Below are 26,453 nucleotides of genomic sequence, written 5' to 3'. Positions count from 1 at the left end.
AACAGTGAATGGGAATTAGGAAAGGTGAAGTGAAGAGTTATTCAAATCCAGGATTGTAAATGAATGTTTATAAATGCTCAGAAGGACAGCTTTCCATAGACCTCATCTGATTAGATGTGAATCTATATATATAGCATGAATCTGTTTGTATTCACATTAAGGGGGGAAGAAAAGCAGGCACAGCACCAGCTGTTTAATTTGTAGCCATCATTATTTTCCCATTAGCACCTGTTGAATTAGAGATATTAGCACCAGTTGATTTTTGCCTGTCATTTAGTGATGTATTCTTAAATGTGAACACTCTAGGGTAATATTAATGAATCATGATGAATATAAAATAAGTGGTCCTTACTAGAGGTTTTTGATACAGAACAGAACAATTGTAGAACCTCAGGACAGCCTTAGGATGAAGGCTTCAAGATGAATAATTTCAGGATTAGACCTGATGAAAACAAGTAGTGTTTACTCACCATTGTGTCTTGTGAATCCTAGGCTTGTAACCAGCATGGCTGATCCTGGGCATTGGTCCTGAGGCAACTTCATGGCTACAGGGACTACCACAAGAGAAAGCATTTTTGGACAATTAATATGTGCTAATAATTAAAATTAAAAACATATATGTAAAAACAAAACCTTGAGGATATTACAAAATTAATTTTTTTTGTTTGCTCTTTTTTAGATATACATGATAATAGCACATATTTTGATGTATTATACATACATACTTATTCTAATTAGGATCCCATTCTGTGGTTGAACATGATGTGAAGTTACACTGGTCATGCATTCACATATGAACATTCGAAAGTTGTGCCCAATTCATTTTACTGTCTTTCCTGTTCCCATTCCCCCTTCTCTTCCTTCATCTTTGTCTAATCCAATAAACTTCTACTCTCCCTTCCTTATTGGAAAATTAACTTTTTTTAAATTTGAAAATGTCTTTTATCATATTCTTATATTTAAAGCACAAAATTTCCAGAGAATTATCTTGATTTTTTGACTTTGATGGAGGATTGTGGGGGTTGTTGGTTATTGAAATTTGTATCTACAAACTTAAAACAAGTTCTGTTTTTTAAGTGTTCCCACAGCCAGCAAGTTTATTATGTTGGATGGTTATTTACAATGTTTATGAAATAATAAACAGAAGTACCATCAACTGCAAGTAACTTTTGAATAAAGAACTTGAAAAATAATAAAGTTTATGTCTTTCTAAGTCATTTCCCTTACTTTTTGTTTCCTCATTAATAATATTAATATTACAACTTTAGATCAAAATACTTTTGATCAGCTCTGATTTGGGTATTAAGGAAAGATGCAAAAGAGAAATTTCCTTTCAAATAGTTTCTTTTTCCTTCCCTCTCAGGCACTATCAGAGTTTTCGATGCCACATCAACTTCAGGAAACAGAAAATAGAAACTCAACACTCTCTTGATAATCCTAAGTATTTATTTATGGTGGTGTGTGAATTATTTCCAAATAATCGTGAAAAAACATTCCTTGTGACAGGATGAAAAAGTAAACTTTTTGTTCAGTCCACCTTGGGATGGTTGGCTTCACCCTAAATTTGAGGGTGGTGCCTGCCCTAGCTTCTTCTTTTCCAGATACATTTCATCAGCATTACAAAGCTTCGTATTAGTAGTGGAACAGAAATAAATACTTGGTGACTCTAAAACACAGGTGGCACCACATGCTCTGGCTCATGTGGAAGCTGAAAGACTGAAGAGAGTAGAATAGTGCTTACTGAAGGCTAGGGCAGGGAGTGGGGAGAAGGGATGGAGGCAGGTTGAATGGACAGGCACCAAATACAGTTAGGGAGGAGGAATAGGTTCTAGTGTTCTATAGCTCAGTAGGATGACTATGGTTCACAGCAACCTATTATGTATTTTATGAAGAACGAGAACAGAGGAGGTCAAAGGCCCCAAAGATAAAGACATGATAAGAAAGTGGAAATACCAATTATTCTGCTTTGGTCATTACATATTGTATACTTGTATTGAATTATCACACTGTGTCCTATAAAAATGTACAATTATTATGTGTGAATGAAAATGAAAATTAAAAGTTTTAAAATAAGCGTTGCTGGGCCAGCCTCAGAATCCCTGATTTAGCAGGTTTTGGGGAGACCCAAGAATCTGCATTTTTAATAAATGTTCAGGTGATGCTGATGTTGCTGGTCCTGGAACCACATGTTGAGGATACTGCTATAAAGAGTCAGTTTTATTATATTTTCCCCTTACATGCTTTATTCCATTCCATCCCAGGTGCAGGTACCTTATAGTTTTAAGATTAAGCTCATAGAGCAGAAGGAAGAAATGACGGCTGCTCACCAAGGTGCTCGTTTTTTCAGCGAAGTTACAAATTCCTGATCTGTCACTTCTGAAACTAATCTGATTGATATCCAGTCATTTCTTTGAATGCGTATGTGGGAAAGTTATGTGTGATGATAAAGCATCATCAAACAGTAAGGGGAAGTTTTGCTTAAGATTTTGTGGAGAGATACTTAACAAGAGCCTTATAATTTGTTGAATGCATACAGAAAGTGTCAAATATATTCACTCAAGTTCTTGTAGGATAGCTACTTAACCACTACTCCTATTCTTTTCATCACTATCTTCATTTTTGGAAGAAAATTGTGGAAAGCTCATGCTCTTCACAGCATCCTCCCCCTTACCCATCACAATAAAACTAAGATCTTGATGGGTCCTCTTATTGTCGAGAAATTTTTGAGTCAAGGAAGAACAGAAATCACTTTTCCCATTGGATAGATAAAGGAACCAGAGAAGGGGTTTTCCTAAGGCCAGTAAGTGATGGAGAGGGACTGAACCAAGGCCCTCCACTCCCAGGTCTTATGGGGTCCTCACTGAATGATGCTTTCACACTGAGTGCTAAAACATTACATGAAAGAAGCAGCTGCCTCCTTTTTAGTGATCTGACCCAATCTGAGCAGAAAACAGATCTCAGGGCTGTGAGAAATTCCCAAGAACTCAGCTCTCCATTGAAACTACAATCAATAATTTTTTTTAAACCAGAGTTTGTACTCAGGGACTCTTAACCATGCAGCCACATACCCAGCCCCTTTTTAAATTTTTTATTTTGAGATAGGGCCTCGTTAAGTTGTTGAGGCTGGCTTTCAACTTGCAATTCTCCTTCTTCGGCCTCTTGAGCCAATAGGATTATAGGCATGTACTACCACACCCAGCTCAGAATTTTAAACACTTGTGGAGCCCAATCTCACTCAGTAGCATCTGTTGGTCACTCTATTGGCACACTCAGATCCAGGCACAAAACCAGAGAAGAGAACAGGGAGAAATTTAGGGGTTTGCCACTAAGTGCCCAGGCCTCATTTCTTCCTTCCTCACTGTGTGGCTACCTTTCTTGTCTGTGATCTGATGGTTCCCTCCTCTCTCTTGCTTGTGTCTTAAAGCTGAGCCTACTACCTTGAAGACCATTCAATCTACAACAAAAGTTTGGAGACAGTCTGGTCAGCCTCATTAGAATTCACAATGGGCCTGTTATGAAGAAGGCAACTTAACAAATATTTATAGAAGGAATACTGGCCAGAAGACAAAACTAGTTCATTGATTATTTGACATCTGATATTCAAAAATTATTTTGTGTGCCTACCATTTGGTGGGTGGTATGTTTCTATGTATTGGGGAAATGTTGATGAAGGGAATGATCTAATTCCTTCCTGCATTTTAGCAAAGAATGTAGACTATTAAACAAGTGATTGCTATGCATGCAATGGCATGAGATCCAACAGATGAGAAGCTCTTAGTGCCTCCAGGCTCTGTCTAATACAGAGTCACAGAAGTCCTCCTCTCTAACTCATTTTGCAATCTGGACTTTTGTCTTCACTGTCTTGTGTTAACTAAGAATTGACTGCTCTTCCCCACTTCTTGCTCTATATAGCTTTCTCCCTGGTCCTGGGTATAGAATTCTCATGCCTCTTGGCATATTGCCAATCCTTTGGTAGTGACACCAGCATTGCTGGGTGTCTGTTGCAGAAATCTAGATCTAAACTAAATTTAAAAATAAAAATAAAAGTCTAAATTAAAACTACGGTTCTAAACAAAAACCTGAGATGCAGCAGTGGATTTTCCATTTCAGACACCTACCAGCCATACCTGTGAAGAAATCTGGATCTGGAGCAAGAGGTGGGAGAGAGATGGAGTAGTCTAAGGTTCAGTTAAAATTGTCCATATGTGGAAGGGAGAATTTGAAAGGGCATAGTTGTTGAGTGCAAAGGAATTGCAGGATCTGGACACTCAAGCAATTGTTCCTTTTCTCAATTTTCAAAAGAAATGTGTCAATCTAAAAAGAGCAGTGGTGAAGAACATGCTAATTAACCTAGTCATGTTTGGTTAAGGCAAAATGTTAAAGAACATTTATTTTTCCCTGAGTAAAATCACACTCTTTGGAAATGGCTGAGTCACAGAAGCATCTGGGGGCACTTTTTGGCATTAATAAGAAGTTTGGCCCTTAATGCAAGGTTAATTTACTTGGGATGAAACCATAGCTGGTTCAGCTTCACACCACGCTCCTCAGAAAGTCCTGCAGGCTGGGGTCCTCCAGGCAAAGCTCATTTACATTTTTTATCTCCCTCTAGTCAGTCCTGAAATTTCAGTGGTCATGTTCAGACATAACTTACCAGAGGAGTCATTTCATTCAGAAACATCTTAATTTTCAATGACATTTTGAGTTTCTGAATCTGGGCTATGGAGATTTCTCTATTTTGACATGTTCATTCTGGTTGAGTAAATTTCAAGTTTAGGAAGCCAATTTGAAATTTAAAAACTATGAATTTTTTTTTCCCCATAGAGTTCCTCTGTCTAGGCAAGGAGGGTTCCTTCTCTCATTATTCTTTTGGATTGTATAGACTTTTCCATTTCGAGGGCTTGCAAATTGTAAATGGAAAATGGATCTTCTGCTGATCTGAGTGGGAAATGAAGTTTTTGTGAAGTTTGGGAACAATGGCAAAGATTCCACCAAGGTGCACAACAATTGGGAATATTGGCTTGTTGGTGGTAAGCCATATCCTGGGAAGAGCCCCAATTGGAAAGCTGGCAGCCTGGTGTTTAGAGTCCAGCTCTGCTACTTATTCATTGAGTGATTAGCCTTTCCACTGAGAGGGGATTATATGATCTTCCTGCTTGCTCTGTGAAGATTAGAGTCTGTGAAGGGTTTAGGACAGTGCTTGGCCCGTTGTAAAGGCTGGACAAATGGAAATGATTATTGTCACCACTCTCTGTGGGCAAACCCATATGAGATAGGTTTGACTGGGTTCACCTGGGGTTATTCTGATTTCTGTGTTGAGAAACAAGGTGCTCCAGAAGACTCATCCTTTAAGTAACTGCTTACATAATGTTGACTGGTTCATAGTACTGGGTCACTGGGTGAAATGCATTTTCCACTTGGAAAGTCAAGTGCTGCTTAGGATTCTAAATAATGGGGTGAGAAGGAGGAAAGAAACCAGGGAGCAAAACTCCATAAGGAACAAAACACCCCAAAGAAGCAAAGGCCGGATCTAAACCAAAGAGGCAAACTTTCATTCAGTAAATATTTAATTACTTGATGTGTGCTGGACTCTGTGGGATGTATGCAGATGATGACATTAAAAGTTACAGTTCCTACTGAAACTTTTTGCTCCTTGCCTATAACCAAGCTTGTTTTTTCTTTTTTTCTTCTTCTTCTTCTTCTTTTTTTTTTTTTTGGAAGCTCCCATTTTTTCTTCTCTGTGGCTGGAAAGTGAGTGTTCTATCTAACTTCTGAACCCAAGTTAATATCCTAACGCTCACTTGGTCCTAAAGCTCACCTTGCCATTTCTGCTTTATTAAACAACTTCTAATTCACTCAGCTTGTGTGAAGGGGATGCCGAAGGCACACTGTTCAGATTCATGAGAATAAACTGTGATCTTTGTAGACAGCACTGAGGTCTGGTTCCATCTGATCTTTAAATGAAGATGCTGGTCCTTGTTGCACATGATGCAGAAGTGTTTCTGGTAGAGGTATAGAATGCTCCATCATGTTCATGCATAGTTACACACTAGTGCAGTGATCTGGCTGGGAGCATACTTAGTCTCCAACTTGGAAGAACAAAGCATCTTCTTGAGCCTCACATGTAGGAAATATTTGATGTCACTAAAAAAGATGGAGCAGGAGACTAATGGGTTTGAGATGTTCATTGGATCTTTAGGTGTACATGACTGCCATCCTTCTAAAATGTGACCCGAAACTCTGGAAAAAAGCCAGAAGTGGGAGATGAATATTTGGGAAGTGTGTTGGTCAGTTTTCTGATACTGTAACAAATCTATGAGAAAATCATCTTCTAGAAAGAAAAGTTTTATTTTGGTTCACAGCTTTGGAGGTTTCATTTCATAATTGATTGAATTTCTTGCTTTTGAACATGTGTCAAGGCAGTACATCATGGTGACAAGTGTAGAAACATCATTCACTCATGACTGGGATATGAATGAGAGGAAGGGACTGGGATCTTAATATTCCTTTCTAAAGCACTCCCTCAGTGATCAGATTACCTTCCACTAGGCTGTACTTCTTAAGTGTTCCACCACCTCCGAGTAATGAGCTGGGCACCAAGCCTTTAACACATAGAGTTTGGGAGGACACTTATTCAAACAATAGCAGGGAGCATCTGTTCAGTGACAATATCTGAAGCTGCAAAGTCAGGAGAGGTCCCCCAGTGGTCTGTTGAAGGAATGATGATCTATCAGACTCCACTGTGGAAGGAGTCATCTCCCATGCATGCACAGGTTCAGCCCCCTCCTGAGTCTACAGCTTTATCCCATAGGAGGAATTGGACTGGTATACCATGCATTTTTTTTTTTTTTTTTTGCTTTCTCTTGTTCTTGGCAGGGTGGTTTACACGAGCTATTCATCCCCATTCTTGTCTACTCCTGTTTGATGTTCTTCCCCATATGGAGTGAAAGGTTCTTGGGAAAGGGACCAGCAGTGTCCAGGGAACGTGGGTGACTTTGATGACTGAGGACCATCTATCTATGGGGTCTGGGAGCATATGCTAGTCTAGTGTCTAATGTGGCTTCTGCGTCAGTCATAGATGAAGCATTTCAAGCTCAATATCCAAGTTCATAAAAGAGAGGAGGAGCAAAAGGCAAATCCAAGAGGGTTCAGAACTGTGACCTGACATATAGTTGAGAGGTTGAGTGGAAGAGTGGAGCGAGCCATGGGGAGGTGGTTTTTTGTATGATATCTTTGTTTGAGTGCTTGGGGTCACCCTGAGAGATACTCTTGCTTAAATATTGGCTTCAAACCTGGGAATGTAGCTCAGTGGTAGAGTGTCTAACATGTATAAGGTCTTGGGTTTTACCCCCAGCTCTACTAAAATAAAAAAAGAAAAAGAAAATCCTGGCATCATAGCCTAATTCTTAACCAAATCCCTTAACATTGATTCCCCCATATCTCAGTTTCCTCTAGGGATCATGAAACTCTGATCCCTGTGATGATTTCTGGGTCTTTTTGTAAATACAAAAATTATATATTTATGTGTGTGTGTGTGTGTATGTGTGTATATATATATATATATATATATATATATATATATATATACATATTTCAATGACTCCTCCAGACTAATCTCTGCTTCTGAGACATCCTCTGAAATGACTGTCCTGGCACTGTCCAAGTAGCTAATCTTCTGGTGCTTGCTACATGAGTATAGACTCAATCTTCTGCTCAGTGTTTGGAGGTCCTGTCAGTCAAGGGCAACTACTTTGCTGGAAACTGCTGAGTGCAAATGCGTTCTCTCTCAAACACTTCCAAAATAGACTTGTAATTCTTATTTTACAGTCTACAAAAGAAGACTCAGAGGTTCATAAGCTTGCCTAAGGTCACAAAATGAAAAGTGGCAGATGCTAGGATTAACTATCAGATGGGTTTGATTCCAAAGCATATTGTCTTTCCATAACTATAGCTGGTTTCCAAGGAGGTATGAGGAAGCTTAAAAAGTGAAGATGACTGTGGTTGGAGAGAGTAGACCAGGAGTTTTCGTTCTTCATGGTGGCCATTTCGTGAGTGATTTATCTCAGAGGACTGAACTCGCTAATGAATGGGGTGAAGACAAAGGTCACAAGTATGTAGGAAGTTAAGAGGCATTCTTGTCAAGGTTTCAGAGGAGCTAGAAGTGGGAAACTGATCACAATGAACTCACTCTGCTCTTCTGGATTGAAAAACAAGATGAAATGTCATGTTTTGCCTGGAAGTGGGTGTTGTGACAGAATCGTCATTGCAATGATGATTGCTGATTCACCTGGCTTCGAGACACAATGCTGTCATTTCCATACATGTTGTCTATGCTTGTTAAAAATTTGCCCATATTCTGTCTCATAATCTTGCTCACAACCTCCAGGAAGTATGAATTTAACATTTGTGAGAAAAGCACAAATGTTGTTTCTGGTTGACTATAAATAGAAATGGTTATACTTCCCTCCATGTTCCTGATGAAATCCAAACTACAGCATCCCCACCTCCACCAAGTATTGCAGAATAGCTAACATTCTTCCTTTTCCTCTTAGAAGGCGGATTAGTACCACCTGTCTCAGCTAACATTCATGGGATTCAGCAGGAAAAACAGTATTAGGAGGGGAAAGCTCCTTTGAATGCAGTATTTTAGGATTATTTCTTTGGTTGCTAAACTGCTACCTTTGTATTCAGAGGTGATGAGACATTTTCTGGCTGAGAGACAGAGACATCCCAGAAAGGTGTCAAGTTAAAAGAGAGCTGATGAAAAGATTTGAGCCAAAGTCACTGGAGGAGGGTGAGCGATTGATTGCAGGGGTTGCTTACATTTTCTTCTCTATGTTACAGTTGAGGGAAGGATTGTGGTCATCACCCTGCTGCCCCATCCAACCCCTTCTTCTATGGAAGGTATTAATCTGGTCCCTCTTTCCAACTGGATCTTTGCCAGCCAGCTTGGGCAGCTCAATGGCTTTCTCTGTATGAGGAAAAGGGGGAAGGTTCAAAGGACTATCTTTGAACTGGAAGTCCTGAAACTTGCTCTTGGATTTGGCATTCAAAAGGAATGGTATTGTGTGCTGGGCAGTTAACCTTTTGCTGTCTGCAATTTCCCCCTTTTCTAAAATGGAGATAATAAAGTTCTCTTGCAGAAGTTTTGGGAAGATTAATGAGTTAATGTTTGGTGAAGCACTTTGAGATTTTCTGATGAAAGGTGCTACATAATAATTATAATAACACCTTGTTCTTACATAGTGCCTTTCTTCCAGGGAGCTCAAACTGCTTTATAAAAATTATTTCATTAATCCTCACATCATCCGTCTATGGCAGACTGCAATTACTATCCCCTGTTCTCATATCAGGAATCTAGAATATAGAGAGGTGAAATGACCTGGCCAAGGTTTCACAGCCGGTCACTGGAAAAGTCATCAGCCAAATCTAGATCTGGTTCCTTGATTCATTCACTCACCAAATATTTACCCATAATTATATGCCAGACACTTGAGCTACTGAGTAGGGGAGGACAAGAGGGAAAACTAAGTAAAATACATTCTTTGCTATTGAGGAGATTGAAAGAAAAGAAACAAGTAACTTGAATTTTACCAGAGATATCACATACGTGCGCTCTTTCTTGAGTGATGAGTCTACCATGAAGTAAGTAGAAATAGGAATATGGAGAAACATACTCAAAAAAGAGAATGTAAGAGCATGATAAATCTGTGAGTGAGAGCCATTTGGCATGGTGGAAGCAAAGGGATTTTTAAAAAGAGAAGTGGGTGAAGAAATTTGAACTTTATGTACAAAGCAATTGAGAAGAATTAGAGATTGTTCAAGTATAAGTAATACAGTCAGCTTTAGAGTAGCCCTCCCTTTTCTGTTTTTTCATTTTTTTGTTTTTGTGGTGCTGGGGATTGAACCCAGGGCCTTGTGCTTGCAAGGGAAACACTCTGTCAATTGAGCTATATCCCCAAGCCCCCTCTCTTTTCTGAAGTTTTACTTTCTGTGATTTCAGTTTTCTACAGTCAAACATGGTCTGAAAACAGTAAATGGGAGTTTCCAGAAAGAAACAATTCATGAGTTTTAAGTTGCATGCCTTTTTGAGACGTATGATGAACTCTTGCATCATCCTGCTCTATCCCATGAGGGACATGAATTATCTCTTTGCCTGCAGTATCCAAGCTGTATGCACTTCCTGCCCATTAGTCACTCAGTGAACATATTGGTTATTAGATCAATTGTCATGATATTGCTGTGCTTGTGCACAAGTTATCCATATTTTATTTAATAAGTGTAAGAAGAGTGATGCTGACAACTTGGATATGCCAAAAATACCCCATAAGGTGCTTCCTTTAAGTATCATCTCACATCATCACAAGAAGAAACATAAATAAAGTATAATGAGATATTCAGAGAGGAGAGACTTGCAGAACTTTTATTACAGTATATTGCTATTTTTTTAAACATTTATTATTTTTGTTGATGTCTTACTGTAACTGAATTATAAATTAACCTTTATCATAAGTATGTATGTATAGATAAATAGAATACACAGGTCCCAGTACTGGTTTCAGGCATCAGTTGAAGAGGTGTGTCTTGAAACATAATCCTTGAGGATAAAGGGGGATCAGTGTATATTTTAAAAATTAGCTTTGGTGGCCAAGTGTTAGAAGGTTTGGATATAGAAAAAAATTGAGTCCAGAAACCAGAAAAACAGTTCTCTGACACAAAGTCCAAACCAGTTACCAGGTTATTCTTCTCTGCAGTTTTATGTGCTAGAAAGCCAATGTTGTTTTGCAATTCTACATGTAAAACTTCAAGAAAACAGCTATAACAGTGCACTTTCATGGCTAGTATGTTTGCTTATTTTAAGAGCATACAATTGCTTTTTAAAGAAAACACAGATGATCTATAACATAGCTTTTCAATGATAATACCATGAATGACTGTCAGTATTCTGCTTTGAAATCCATCAGGTAAAACGGTTAAGTCTATGCCAATTACCTATTATAATATAAAGTAAGCCTTTGTTATACTATTTGTTAAGTATCTCTTCAAATTAGATATAAGAGAATGATTTTCAATGCAAAAGAGGGTTCATTTTAATTTCATGTGATTAACTATTCTGTGATTAGACATATTTATTTTTATTTTTACCCATGCTTATAACTATAGAGTCAATTTAAGAATGGTTTTCTGATCACTTGTATTTTTTTTTCTTGTCAAAATTTCTTTTAAGCTTCTGACAGAGAAAATAGGAAAAAATCACTTTGCTATGTTAGAGGCTCTTCAAGCATTTTTTAGGTATGAATGGATGCAAACCCACAGGCTATATGTGGAAAGGAAGAAGTAGGTGCACTTGGTGCCAGAATTACAGCTACTCTGTATCAGATACCTTTATCTTCATTATTTTGGAGAGCAATGAGCTGGGAAGTCAAAAATTCAAAATATTCTGCAAAATTCAAATTCTGTGTTAAATAACTTGATATATTTTCTTTGACATGCAATAAACACTTCTTGATGTCATTACTTGGTAACTGACTTATTTAGAATGACTGTATTTTCTGAGTAATATTTGCTTTGTATCTCATTTGTTCTTAAATATAATGAGTGTATCAGTTAGGATAGACAAGGTTAAGCTGCAGTAAGAAACATCTCTAGATATTAGTAACTAATAATAAAGGTTTAATATTAGTTCATGCATAGTTCATTGCAGATCTGAATGACTTTCCAGAGTGCTGTCCTTTAGGGGATAGCTGTGAAATTCACCTTCTCTTTAACATACATTTTAGTGATTGCCAAAACAGAGTAAGAAAGAATTTAAGTGTGGCAATTAAAAGCTTCAAAGAACTTCCACTATTCATGTCTACTCACATTTCATTGGCCAAAGCAAGTCACATGATCATACCTAATTTCAAGGGGATGAGAATGTACCCACAATAGGGGAAACAGGTATCAGTTTACAATATATTTGACACAGGTCTTTGTTAATGCTCTTTGAAATTAACATTTTATTATTTGGAAAAAAAATCACATATTACCACTTAAGAAACATGTATTTTAGTGTCAGGGGCAGGCTCTGAGGGCTCCAGAGCCGCACCGTGGCCTGATCTCTAAGATGGCGCCTGGCAGCTTGCCAGACATAGCTGCACTCATATTCAAGTTTTAGGAAGTAACTCTGGTTGGCTGTTGTACATGAGGCAATCCTGGTATCTCCCTGGAGACTGTTCCTTGATAGGCTGACTTTCCTGGTAGTCTACTCTCTGATAGGCTGATGTTCTCAATATAAGTCTGAGACTTGTGGAATAAAGTCCTTTTGGTTCCTGTGATCAAGAAGAGCATACGCCTTGTGATTGTCCCCGTGGGCGGTGGGCGATCATATTTTAGTAACAGAAAACCAAATGATTTATTCTTTATGACATTATTGTGAGACCTACTGTTATTGTTAGTGTTATTGGAGCCATTTATTGGTTAGTATCTCTCCCTAATTTGAACTTTTTAATAGTAGGGATGAGGTATTTTTTTTTCTGCATTCCTACCACCTAGAATAAGGGTTGTCACAGAGCAAACACTAAAAATCTTCCCATGTATTGTGACATTAATAATTTTTATTTCATATACATTCAGAAAAAAGAGGTAAATGGAGTTGACTTTACAGAGAAAAATATCCTATTTTATCACATTAACAAGTACTGAAAGTTTTCCGTAGTAGGACTTTTGATGTGTTTTTTAATTACTCATTAAGAAAAAGAATGAAAAATAAATTTATGGAAACATTTTTCTAATTTTGGGAAGAACTTCTGTTGGGGTGGGGTGAAATTCTTGGTGAGTAATGTCATGGGGAGGTTCCATGGAAATCATGCTTTGTAAATGGACTCAGGTAACCCTACATATGGTACACCATATGTAGAGAAGCACATTACAATTCATTATTTCTTAAGAATCATTAATGAAACTATCTTTCAGTATGCACTTAATTTTTTTAAGTCCACGGAAAGGCTAAACTATAATAAAATTCTTAAGATATAGCTCACTTCTTTTCTTCCTAAATTTTATTGTCCTGTTTCTAGTAATTCCTTCTAGTATATTTAAAATAGCTCCTAGTCTCATTGGCAAGGGTGTCCTTGGAAGGTTTTCAGCATATTCATCTCTACTAATTGCAATCCCTACTTGATGTCTGTACTCTTCTTTCTTATGCCAATGGCCTCCTGGTCACCAACCAATAAATCTGAATCACACAGAGGCAGTGATTTCTTGATATAGAGGCAGTTAATTGCAAGGTTGTGTGATTTTTCACTTAAGGTTCTTAATATGAAGCATGAATAAAATTTAATTTTTTACCACTTTAGCATTTTAGCATCTTAAATTCTTTGGATCCACTTATATTCATCGTAGATGGTTTACTACTGAAGTTTGCTATTTAGACGGGAACCACCATTGTGGGTTTTTATGATCAATGAATTCCTTCTTTGGTACATCTGGGGCACCAGAGAATTTTCATTGTATCTTTTCCCTCCTGGACTCTGCAAGAGGGCAAAGGATCGTTGCGCGAATTAGAAGACAAGTGGAAACTACCTTTTATTAAGTAAGCACTAAAGAAAAGGAATGAATTCAAATATTCCAGGGATACCATGGTTATGTGATATCTGTTTTTCCTGCCCTTTGCTTTGTGTATGGCACCATGTGTAATTCAACCAATAGCAGGCTGTTGAGAATGTCAAGTGGAAAGGGCAGAAGCCCTAAACTGCAATGTGTTTGCCTGGTTTAATATTTTTTTTTGTTCAAACAGGTGACCAAGTGTGTTGACATGGGAGTAGAAGTGGAGGTGAACAGGAGGAAAGAACGGTCTCAAGAAGTTATTAGCAATCAGGAGACTCCCACCTGTAGCCTGAAAGTTTGTCAGATGCTGCCTGAAGGGCATCTTATTTTAGAAATAGCTTTGTCAGAGTCACTTTTACAGTCATCTCAAAAGTTCTTTTGGGTGGGAGATAGGGAGGCATGGGGAAATAGAAGAGGCTAAGGGTCAGGGCTTCTAAATTGTTTTCACTGTTTCGAAAACAAAAGACATTTGTTTTTCCAAATTAAGGTACATATGAAAGGCAGCTTCCGGGTGGAGACCTCTGGATCTTGTTTAATGAGCATCCATGTATTTGATATGCTCTTGACATGCACATTTCATGTGCTCTGTCTTTTGTTTCATTCCATGCTACTTCATATATTTTGTATGTTAATAATGTTCATGAACAAGTCTGTTTTAATAGCTCTGTGTCATATTTAGTTAAGCTTCTGCATTTGAGTTGGCTCGTATGTAAGTTTTTAGATTTGGAGATCTTTCTGATTTTAAAGATTGTACACATTTACATAATGTAATGTAAAGTGTTTACTTTGGTGTCTAAATTAGATATTGGCTAAGGGTTGCCCTCTTTTCCTTGCTTTTGGTTCCCAGGTGGATGCAGCCCCCAAACTTTGAGATTTCTGACTCCCAATGCTCATCTCCAAAACGATCAATCCCAGGAAGGTGATTTTCATGTAATAATTTTCTGCTCATAGTTTTAACCTCTTTTGGTGCATTTCTATTATTTCTTTGTCCTTACTGGTGGTTACACCAGCTCCCAGTTTAATATCATTTGCACATTTCATTAATATGTGGCTTACTCCCTCTTCGAGATCCTTAATAAAGATGTTAAATTAGATTGTATCTGACATTGACCCCTGGGGCACTGCAATGCTTTAACGATATCCCGTTTTCCTGTCTGCAGTCTTCAGGGTTCTTGCAGAATGCACGAGGTGCAGCTTCAACCTGGGATAAATCTTCAATTTTAATTCTAAAGCAGAAGTCAAGTCATGTGGTTTGGGATAACTTGACATTGCCAGAACATACTTGTAGTTGCTTGGAAGTCATATTTTAGCAATTAAGTACAGGTTTGCCAGAATTATATGTCAGATTGCCAATCTGCTGACAATTATAAGAGATAGTCTCTCTGTCCTGCTTAATGCACTTCAGTCAAACTGAAAGGGTCTTGATTTTAAAATGAAACTAGTCTTTTTTTACTTCCAGGCTAGCAGTCACCTTTCACCAGCTTTTAAACAGCAGGCATCTTCTGTGTTTCAAAGCAGATTTATTAAAGAAACACTTGTACCAATACACTGATGAAGACAGAATCAGGGAAAAGCACCAACATCTCAACTGTGATACAGAAGTGAAACCAGTTTCAGATTTCAAGAATTTACAACACAGTCTTCTTCCAAATTGGAAACATTTAATTTTTTTAATAAAGAAGGTATAATACCATATGATATTCTTGGCGTGAAATTTAACTCATAGTATTTGGTTTAATCAGAGAAATCTATGTATTTCATCAGATACAAAATTTCTCCAAATAAGTTATAGAATAATATTTTTAAAATTAGGCTGTACTACCAAGTAAACCAGAATTTCTATGAAACTCAATTGACTATTTAAATGGAATATGTTCTTTAATCATAAATCTGCAAATCATGCCAAATGATTATTTTAAAAGCCCCATATTAGATATTATCATCAACTTCTCATTACACCTTAAACTTCCTTAGCTTTGTGAAGTTTTTCTAGTTGCTTTTAGTCATACCTATAAAGATAATTATTTAACTTCTATCAGAAACGGAATGATTGAAAATGAATATAACCAGAACTTGGAAATGACCTTGTAAATACAATTTTTTTCCTGGAATTGTAAGCAAAATTGAAAATGCATTTCAGCATCAATTACAGATGCATCTCCCAGGTGACAGTAAGGGAAATGCTCTGTTCTTGTGGTTGTTCATGCTTCCAAAGCGTTTTTCAAAGATGGAATAATTCATTATTTCTTGAAAAGACCAATTTTCACCCAAATGTCTCACTGCATCTGGGAACCTGAACTCTGGAACATCCTAGTGAAAGTCTCACCTGCTGTCCCCTCATTCCTCTGCACCCCCACCTTCACCCCACTAAACCATGACTGGATGTACCTACTTTAAGAAATGGACAGTGCCTGCGTGGTGGCACACACCTGTAATCTCAGCAGCTTCCCAGTGGCTTTGGAGGCTGAGGCAGGAGGATCAGGAGTTCAAAAGCCAGCCTCAGCTTTGGCAAGGTGCTAACCAACTCAGTGAGACCCTGTCTCTAAATAAAATATGGAATTGGGCTGGGTGGTTGAGTGCCCCTGAGTTCAATCTCTGGTACCAAAAAAAAAAAAAAAAAAAGTGTAATAATAATAAAATAAAAAAGAAAGAAAGAAAAGAAAGAAATGGACAGTGACCAGGCAGCTCAATCAACAAAACAAAATAATCAATTTGTGTAATGGATATTTAAATCTATGCTGTTTGATTGGTTGGACATTGATGGTAGGATTTAGATAATTCCCTTAGTTCCTAACTCTATTTTGTGTGAATAATTGAATATAAGGGTAATGCATTATATTTTCTGACCCCAGGGATCTAACAACTTAGCTGGCAAGGTAAGATTTGTCTGTAAGAAGAATTACCCTAGCATGCAATGATGTCTGACTTGATCCTAAGGCAAAAGGGAGAAGGGTCCAGTGTGAAGAAAGATGCTGCTCCCCAAGGGCTTGCCTTTGCTTCTTGGGTCTCCTCCTTTTATTCCTTTTTGCTGACTTCTAAGTCTGTATGTTTTTCTAGAGTCTTTTCCTTTGACCTCTCTGTTTTATTCAACTGTCTACTAACCAAAGTCATCTTAGAACCCAGGAAGGCCCAAGAGTTCTAACTTTCTCTTTTACTCTACTACTTAACAAGTTTCTGGAGGTAATTCAACTTCGGTGTACCCAAACCAAGCTAAGCCTGCAAATGTGGGCTGTAGTTGTTCCAGCTTCTGTTTGTTGTTGAGTCTTTGGCTAATTAGCTTACCCAAAGCCCTTTTGATTAAGTTTGTAAGGCAAGGTAGAAATTGCCAGCTGTGCTAGAATTGCTACGGAGGTCATGATGCTCGATTGCTCTTTTCAGTAATTCCACTTAGAAAAGTGAGATTTCCCTGCTGTGACTTCATCATTTTTCCTTTTTCTTAATTTTTAGGTTTTTTTTGAAACTTCAAATGAGAGGTCAAAATATTTCTTTCTAGATCATAGAGGTGGAACCAAATCCTGGGGGAAGAGCAGATCTCTTATTCAGTATATGGTTCAAAGAATGGGCGAAACCAAAGAAGAAAGCGTGAGAGTGTCATTCTCCTACTTGAGTATAAACCACGATGGGCTTTTTTTTTTTTTTTTTTCTTTCTTTCAAGTGGTACTTTCTCACTTATCAAAACTGAGCAGAATATTGTAAGCCATATTTTCCTCAGAGTTCATGTTGATACTACTTCAATTAAGGAAACTCTACTTATAATTTGTCACAGTTAGGTTTTATTGCTATGATAAAAGTAATTGACAAGAACAACTTAGAGGAGGAGAAGTTTATTTTGGCTAAGAGTTCCAGAAGTTTTAGTCCATGACTAGCCAATTCCGTTGTTCTGGGCCAGAGGTGAGGCAGACCATCATGACCGAAGGATGTGGCGGAGGAAGGCAACTCAGCTTATGGCAGTCAGAACACAGAGAGCGAGGAACCAGTGGGATAAGATACAATCCCCAAGGGCACCCTGTACAGGAGTCCTTTCAAATTACTAATCCATGAAGTAAATTGATCTATCAATTAGATTACATCTCTTAATCTAATTATTTCACCTCTGAACATTAGCACAAGAGCTTTTGGGGAACACCTCACATCCAAACTATAACATAATTATTATTTAGTGTGTAATAAAATGTTATTTAATATGGAGAATATGATGTGATTATAATAGTTTACTTATTCTGTTTTAAGAATGAATAATATTGCTAACACTTCATGACATTCTGTTCTTTGAGCTGAAATGCTTACAAAATTATGCAAAAAATCCTTAATAATTTTTTAGACATCTAATAGGTACACATTAAAGAGATAATATTAAAAATAATTTTTCTCGTAGGCTTCTATGGCTTACAAACTACCTAATATACATCTTCCCACCTTGGCATTGAAGTAAAATGAGAAACATTATAATGATCTTCAACATGTGCAATAGTGGACAGTGAATTATGATGGAAATAGAACAGAATTCTGCACACACTTAAACACACAATGCATGTAGGCACTTGTACATATCAACTATTCTCTTGCACATCTTTTCCTTGGCAAGGAAATGCATCTTGAGATCTCAGTTTCTCCATTCATTCAGTGGGATTTATTATACTTACTTTATGTACGTCATAGTATCTGTGTTGTCTGTAAGTCATGAAAATCAGGTTTCATTACTCTCCTTGCATTGAGGCTCCCTCTGAATCTGTTTTATGGCTTTCCCCAAATCCTTGAACCAAAAGTATGTCTTTACAATGACTAGGACTTCAGAACTTCTCATAATCTGTTCTTCTTTCTTTGCTAACCTCCTTTCTTATAAATTCTCTTGATAATGACTTCATTTTAGCCCCATCGGATTTCTTTAAGCAACTTGAATTCACCTTGACCTATTTTTCTATGAAAGGTTCCCTGACATCTCATGTCAGCTTCATGTTCCCTGCTAGTCTGTGCTGGCCTGTCCCCAAATATCCATCCCCTGCCATGTGATAGAAGAGTCCTTCACAGGACTCACCTCAGATGTAACTTAATTGATTTTTTCTGTAGACTATCATCTCCAAGGACAGGTCTAAAGTCTCTCATTGACCACAGCCCTCCAGAACTCAGTGGAGTAACTCTAGTCTCTTATTCATTGGGCATATGTTCTAAGACCCTTAATGGATGCCTGAAACTGTAATATGGAACCTTATATGTGATATATTTTCATATAAATACACACACACACACACACACACACACACACACATGCAAGTCAAGAACTTTCACCTTTTCACTTACGGGAAACTTTACAACTTCTTTTTAGCATATCCAAATTTCTAGCATCAGTACTCTTGTACTTTGGGACCATTATTAAGTAAAATAAGGGTAACTTGAAAATAATCATTGTGATAATGCAACAGTCTACCTAATAATCAAGATGGCTACTAAGTGTCTAACAGGAGAGTAGCATATACAACATAGACACACTGGACAAGGAGAGGCTTCACATTCAAGGCAGGATGGAACTGAACAGTGAGTGATTTCATCATATTATTCATGATAGGGTACAAACTAAAATAGATGATTCATTCATTTCTAGAATATTCACCTTAATATATTTGGACCACAGTTGACCACAGAAAACTGAAACCACAGAAAGGGAAAAATGCAGATAATGGGGGAATTACTGTACCTAACACAGGATATTTTTTAAGTGAGCAAAGGGAAAGAATGAGGTGATGTTGGTGATAACCAGATTGAAACTTCAATACATCACTTACACGTAAGTGTGTGTGAACTGATTAATCACAAAAGCAAAAGTATGGATACTATTTGTGAAAATATCCTCAAAAGTGGACAGCAACTTATGGACCATCTAGAAGACTGTCTCAGGCAATATGCAAATGCATGATCCTCCAGATTTTGGAATATTGTTGTCTTTTTAATATGAGTGCCTCAATGTTCTATTACCATTCATTCATCAATCACAGTACCCAAAATGAAAGACTTATTAATGAAACTGAATCTTAAGTAATACATGTTTGCTATCACAGTAGTCACCTTCCTTATTTCATGATCAAAAGCTTTTTCCAACTCTCTATTAAACATTTAAACATAATATTCATTTGCTTCTTGATTGCAATTAACATCTTAAAGATTATGCAAGAATTGTTTTAGCTAGGTATTGAATGAAACTCAGAAAAACTTTTTTTTTTTAATCTGATGATCTTCATACTGGTGAGTCTGTTTAGGTTTTAGGGCAAATCAAATTTCCAAGTATTACAGAGAAAAGTAAGAAGACATGACTTTTTATCTCTGTGATAATTTTTTAATTTTCAAGATTTGTTTAAAACTCATTTGGCATAAAACATTTTAAAATTCCATCTTAAATTTGTCTTTAAAACTAAATATTCAGAAAAACATGATTCTAAAGCAGAATAAAAAATTTTAAGTTTATGGATGAACATTGTCCTTATTAAACTCAAGAGTTCTCACTGAGGCTTTTATTATGAACCAGTCTCATTGAGAAATGAATGAAAACTAACCTTGGCAATCATGTCTACACATATACATGAAGTTGTGTTTGTATGGCATGACAATGGAGAAAATAAAACAAGGCTTATATATTAAGCATTGAACCAAGTTTGAAGATGATATCAGTCAGAATTTACAGCTGAAGTTTTGGACTATTCTAGAAGAAAGTCATACATTTTATACACAAGACTTTTTTCCCCCTTAATACACAGTCAGTTTGTGCAAAAAGTAAACCAGAATGATTTCAGAGGTAATTAGGGAAGAGAAGAAAGGAGATGTACATGTATTTATTTATTTTTTACTTTCTATACAGTTCAGATCATGCATCATATCTAATGAGTTTGATAAAGTATAGCAAGGCAAATGTGCCATAATTCATCATGTTTCCCATTCCAAAAGTGACAGGCAACTTACAGGAAAGTCTTTATTTTGTAATAATAATAATTTTTAAAAAGGCGAAATAATCACATTTAAAATGGTATCTGCAAAAAAACGAAAAAAAAAATCCACATCAAGTGTGGAACATTGTATAATATTGAGGTTTTATTTGGTTAATGCTGTATCAAAACCTCCTGTTAGTGCTTGTAAGGAAACATTTGTGTTTTATATTTTGTTGAAATCTGGGAGAAAAATTTTAGAATCTTTTCAAAATTTGACAGATAATGTGTTTTTATTTTTATTTTTTTATTTTTTTTTGTGTGAGAAACAGCAATGTTTGGAGTTGTTAGAAAGGCACCATTAGCTTTCATGCCATCCTGTTAAATACCATGACACAAAATGTTGAAAGGTCTAAATGAAATTCATTTGCTAAAGAACCATAATGTACTTATAGTAATTTTCTGAGGATGTTTGCCTATTTCTGGAAATGATTCAACAAAATAGCATCCCACCCAAAATGCATTTCTTTTTGCTACAAGTATTCCCTTTGGAAATCAATCACTTTTTTTCTTTTTTATAATATGAACCCAAGCTTCTTAGACCTCACACAGAGACGAGAAGTAGGAACTAACTGAATATGTGGGACATAAGCACATCTTTAATGCCTCAAGTCATTCTGCCTTATCGGCAAGAAAACAAGGGAGGATAAGACATGATTTGATCACTCAAAGAAAAATGCAAGCCACTGTCAGAAAGAAATGTTGATTTTTACAGTGTCTTGGAACTAAAAACCCCCATGTAATCACAAAGTATATTGTTTTTTATAGTGGTTGAAGAAGGTAGTTTGTCTTTATTAATAAACTTAGAGATGACGTTTATTTGAAGTTATAATCTGCACAGTAATGAACAAATAACAGGAATGCAATGAAGGCATAGTAGCTTTTTTTTTTTTTTTTTAGACTATAAGAAGTGTATTTCCAGAAAGATTTAAAATATAGAAACACATTTAGCTCTAAAATCATTACAATTAATAAAGAACTTGAATTTTCACATTGAGGTGCTGGGGGTCAAGGGTTCCCGGTTTAAGATGGAAAGTTCTCTACAGCTTTCTTTGCACATTAGAACACATTATATTGGGTGGGTTTCAGGGGAAAAAGTCCTGTGGGACTTATAGTAATTGATTTTATATGGTATGAATAGACGCATACTTGAAAAGCAAATGCCATCATTGTTATGTCCTTATCATTGGCTTTTTGTTTAACGGCATTCCAGGGGCAAACAGCCCAATCTCTTGCCTCTGAATTACTAATATGGCAAGGCATATTTTAAGTGAATTTTGTTTCTTGGGATATTCAAAAAGAGTTCCTTTCTACTCTCTGAGTTTCCTAGCAAGATGAAATGAAAAATATGATTATTAAAATCCATCTAGTCAACCTGAATTTTTTGTATATCATGAAACACCAAAGGGGGGGTTCCTCACCAAAGTTTATTCTTCTGCGTTACTGCCCAAAGTAGCATTACTTTAAGGATAGGGCACTGACTTTGTTCTTTCCTGCTCTGTCAAATACAGGAGGTTGAATCTCCTTCCAATATTCCTTTTTCAGCAGTCAGAAGATGAAGATGGAAGGAATTGGCTAAAAGATGGACTCATAGTTGAAAATGAAAAGTTTGAGTCAAGAGAACTAATCAGGAATGAGCCATCCTTATCGAAAGAACTGGGGATATTTATTGCTACTCTCTCCCTGACGTGTTTGTCAGTGCTCAATTCCAAGGTAGATATTTGGTTGAACACAGGGCACATGTTCGAATGAGTTCTATTTCACAACATTTCCCCTTTTCCTTCTGATCTCTTGTCCTACCCAGAGACTACTGTGCTCTTTCTTTTAGGAACAGAACTTTTTAAAATTTTAATACAATTTTTATTAATTTGATAATTTAGATTATTAGTTTTTCTTCTGATGCCCTAAAATCTCCCTTATGTTTTTTTGTATCCCTACCTTTCCACAAATGTTTACCTTGTTATTCCTTCCTACTTATTCTTCAGTAAACATTCTGATGAATTTTTTGATTCTTAAGGAACTTGTGATTTCAACCATTGCTTTTTCTTACCTTTATGTTTTCCCCAAAGTCCTCTAAATTATATGGAGCTGCAAAATAATATTGGATGTGCACCCCCCGATCCTCATAGAACTTGAACTATAATTTATAATCCAGGGTTTTAAAAAGAAGGGGGAAAACAATAGTCTGAATTTTTCACTCTATTCAATGATATTCAGTTTAGAATTCATTATAACTGACATGAGCATTTAACATCCATGGAAGAAAGAGCCAGTGGGGTGGGTACAGGTGAGAACTGTCCTGGAGACCATAGATTGGAGAAGTCAGCACTTCATACACATCTTTGTCATTTGAGTCAAATGAACAAGGCGGCAGGTTCTCCACAATTTAAATAAAGGCTATTTGGTATTCTGGGAAGAGGGAGGGATGGTTGGGGAGGCATACTACATAGTGACACAATCCATTAGCTGAAGATTTTATTATCTGGCCTCTACCCATTTAATTATGGGTATGAGGACTTTAACATTTCTGTCTTCTCTTTCTCTTTCTTTTTTTTCTTTCTTTCTTTCTTTCTTTCTTTCTTTCTTTCTTTCTTTCTTTCTTTCTTTCTTTCTTTCTTTCTTTCTTTCTTTCTTTCTTTTATATTAAGGCTTTCCCAGTCAGGTTATTGTTAGCCAGCCAAAGAAAACCTGTGGCCCAGTAAGGATGTCACTGGTGAGACTCTGGGCCCCGCCTCTCTTCCCCTACCTTGTTAACTTCATCACTCTTTGAGGTGAGCTATGAATGGGAACAGGGACAGCCCAGTAGTTGCTAAAGGGCATGTGTTTTAAGCTTAAAGTCAGAGGCCTTGGGGCTGAGACAAGCCAAACTTGGGAACATCAACTGGGGTTTAGTTGGAGAGTGGCCTGTACAGACCGCAGGGTTATTGGCCACGGATCTCTGAATTGTCGCTGAGCAGAGCCTTCAAGGGCTCCCCCATCTCCTCCTTTCATGGTTTGACTGGCAGTTGGAAAAGTACAGAGCAAATCATCACCAGTTAGTCTATAATGAAGAAAAGGAAGAATATGACCAAGCTGCTTGTCTGGCCTTAAAACTTGGGGAATTACCAAATATTTGAACTTCTAACTAATTCAGATAGCTAAACTAATAATCTACAAAAGTATTTTTGTTATTTAGCCTAAGATGAATGCTCTGACTGTGATACCGAGTCAGGAATGTATCATACCAGGCCAGGCAATGAACATCTTTTAAATGATTGTGGGAAGAAATGGAGGCCAACCAGAGTGTTGTAAAATAAAAATACTTTAAAATTTCCTCTTTTTTTTCCTTAAAAAATGTGTTAAAGCAAAATTTATTTAATGTTCCTAGAGGAAGCATAGGAAAATGGAATGTGTTGGACTTAAGCAGTGGAAATGTGGGAGTGGTAGTCAAGTAACTTTCTTTAAAGATGCTTATATTTCAATTCAAACACAAACTTCTCTTAAAACTTTTTTCTTTCTTGCTTCCATTTCTGCACTTTCTCCTACACAGATGGATAGTAGAAAGGACTCATGTTTGGGCCTGCTGAGCAAGTGGAATATTTGGCCTATCCATTTAAAACAACTGGATTATTTTTTTTTTTTTTTTTTGCCATTGGAACATAGGAAACCTAATTCCAGTCTGGCAAATTCTCTTTAGTCTACCAAACACAGAAAAAACAGTGACAGAAATTGAAAGGCCGAAAAAGAGAAAAGAGTCTCTAAGACCTAATGAATCCAAACTAAACACCTCTCCACAGAAATGTCAAACATTTCTCTTAGCACAAAACAAGGCTTAAAGAATTCCCTGCTTTTGTCTCTGGCCTAATTCCTTAAGCAGAGAGGGGGATTTTCCTCTGGGAGTGTTATTTCACAAAGAACGAAACAGCAAATAAACAAAAGACTCTCAAAGAGAGAGAGAGTATAAATAAAATTCATGACTCCTTAAAGAGTTTACACTGAAAGAATGTGGAGGATTATTTACAATTAAAGCATAGGCTGCAGAAGAGTTATTATATATATAGACAGAGAGATAGCAAAAGACAGAGTCCATTTCATGTTGTTCACAAGGAAAGTGCACCTGGATACTTTCAGTTTGCAAAACAATCACGAAATTTCATTTTCTAACTATCTTTCGGTTGTACTTTCTGTTGCCTATACTTTTAAAATATAGCCCTGTATTTTCTAATTAATTTATACTTCCTTATAAAAAACTGAAGGTGATGTGTGTCGCCGTTTGATTAAAATAAATAAATAAGCCTGAAAGGTAAAGTTCCAAGAGAAAGTTTCCTGCATATGCATGTGTGTGTGTGTGTATAAAAGTAATTTCCTACATCTAACAAATCTTTTTAAAATGAGCATTTTCAGTGGCAAAACTATTCTTTCAGTTGAACAAAAGAAAGTTTGCTACAATCTATTAAGAAGTTTCACGTTAACAGAAAAGGAAAAGGGACAAATTTAGAACTACCGAGTCTCCTGGCAAAACATAGTCTATCACAATGGGGTAGTTAACAGAAACGAGGGTTCAGGAGGGGAAAATGAATGTGAAACAAATGCAAGATCTTGGTATTAATGTAATAGGCAGGCAGAAATAAATGGTTATTAAGATAAAGAAGCAGAGGCTAAGGAAACCACTTGATTATAAATTATAGAGCAATTAGTCCTCTTTTCAAGAAGTGCACGTGTGTTTACTGGGCATCTGAATTCTACTGTGAGTGTGACTTAAAATAACGTCGATAACGACATTAAAAGCCGTGGTGCAGAGCCATATAGACAAGTGGAGTTTAAAGGTGGAGTCCTGGTAAAAGCCTGGCCTTCCAGGAGGCTTAAGTTTTGTGCCTGGGAGATGGGGCAAGGATTTAAGCGCTTGCAGAGTTTACAGCAAAGTTTAGATTGAGTCTTATCCTGACGTGCCTGTCTCAGTGAAATATCTGAAACATTTGGCCCCACGAGATTAAAAGAACAGTGCTTATATTTAGCATCTGCTGCCCCCATCTCCAACTTTGCTACTAATAAAATTCAGCTCTATGGAAAAGAATTTGAATTCCAGCTGGGCAGTTTTCAAAATAAGATGAAAAGTTAAGCAGGCAATTGGTGTGTATTTAGGGCTCAAAACACCTTGCCCCCTAAGAAGACTTGAAGGAGTTAATCCCTTCTCAAGATAATCCACTAAAGAGCATCCTTCATTATGATGTTAAAAGCAAGGATCAGTGCCGGGGAGTCTAACAATAGGACAGGGGGCTTTTCAGTCCCAATCACATTCTTCCCAGGTTAGAAACAGAAACTGCTGTGATTTCAGTTGAAAAATAGAGCAGGACTTTTCTCTTAAGTTAAATATTCAGATGGAAGGAGGGGAGGGGGAACTACCATATTAACTAAATTCCTCATTGGATAGTTTTTCTTGGTCACTAATCTTTTTGATTTTTTAAATGATTGTACTGACATGAGAGAAACAGTTTATAATTCAATAGTTATGCAATTTTAAATCGCTTTCAATTTCATAGAAAAGTAATTTTTTATTAATGTGTATTCAATTATCCCTCCCTCATAATAAATTCAACGGACACAAAATTCACTATAAACTTTTACCAAAGTTGTGTGCTAAAGTTACTTGGCTAAAATATTACCTTTATGGGCCAACTTTATTTCTAAAATATTCTTAATCATTTTCCATTAATAATAGGACAAAGTATTTCATTTGTAAGCCAATTAATCTGAAACACCTGATTTAAAATCCTGATTTTTTTTTTTTTTTTTTTTTTTTTTTTTTACAATGTCACTGGGCATAGTAAAACAATACACTGAGCATGGCCTTGGTTATTTAATTTGCTGTTTGAAAATAATTGAATGTTTTTACTACCGAATATTTTTATTAAAAGGTAG

Source organism: Sciurus carolinensis, chromosome 2 (genome assembly GCF_902686445.1).
Source record: "Sciurus carolinensis chromosome 2, mSciCar1.2, whole genome shotgun sequence".
Lineage (NCBI taxonomy): Eukaryota > Metazoa > Chordata > Mammalia > Rodentia > Sciuridae > Sciurus > Sciurus carolinensis.
This window is presented reverse-complemented; position numbering follows the sequence as displayed.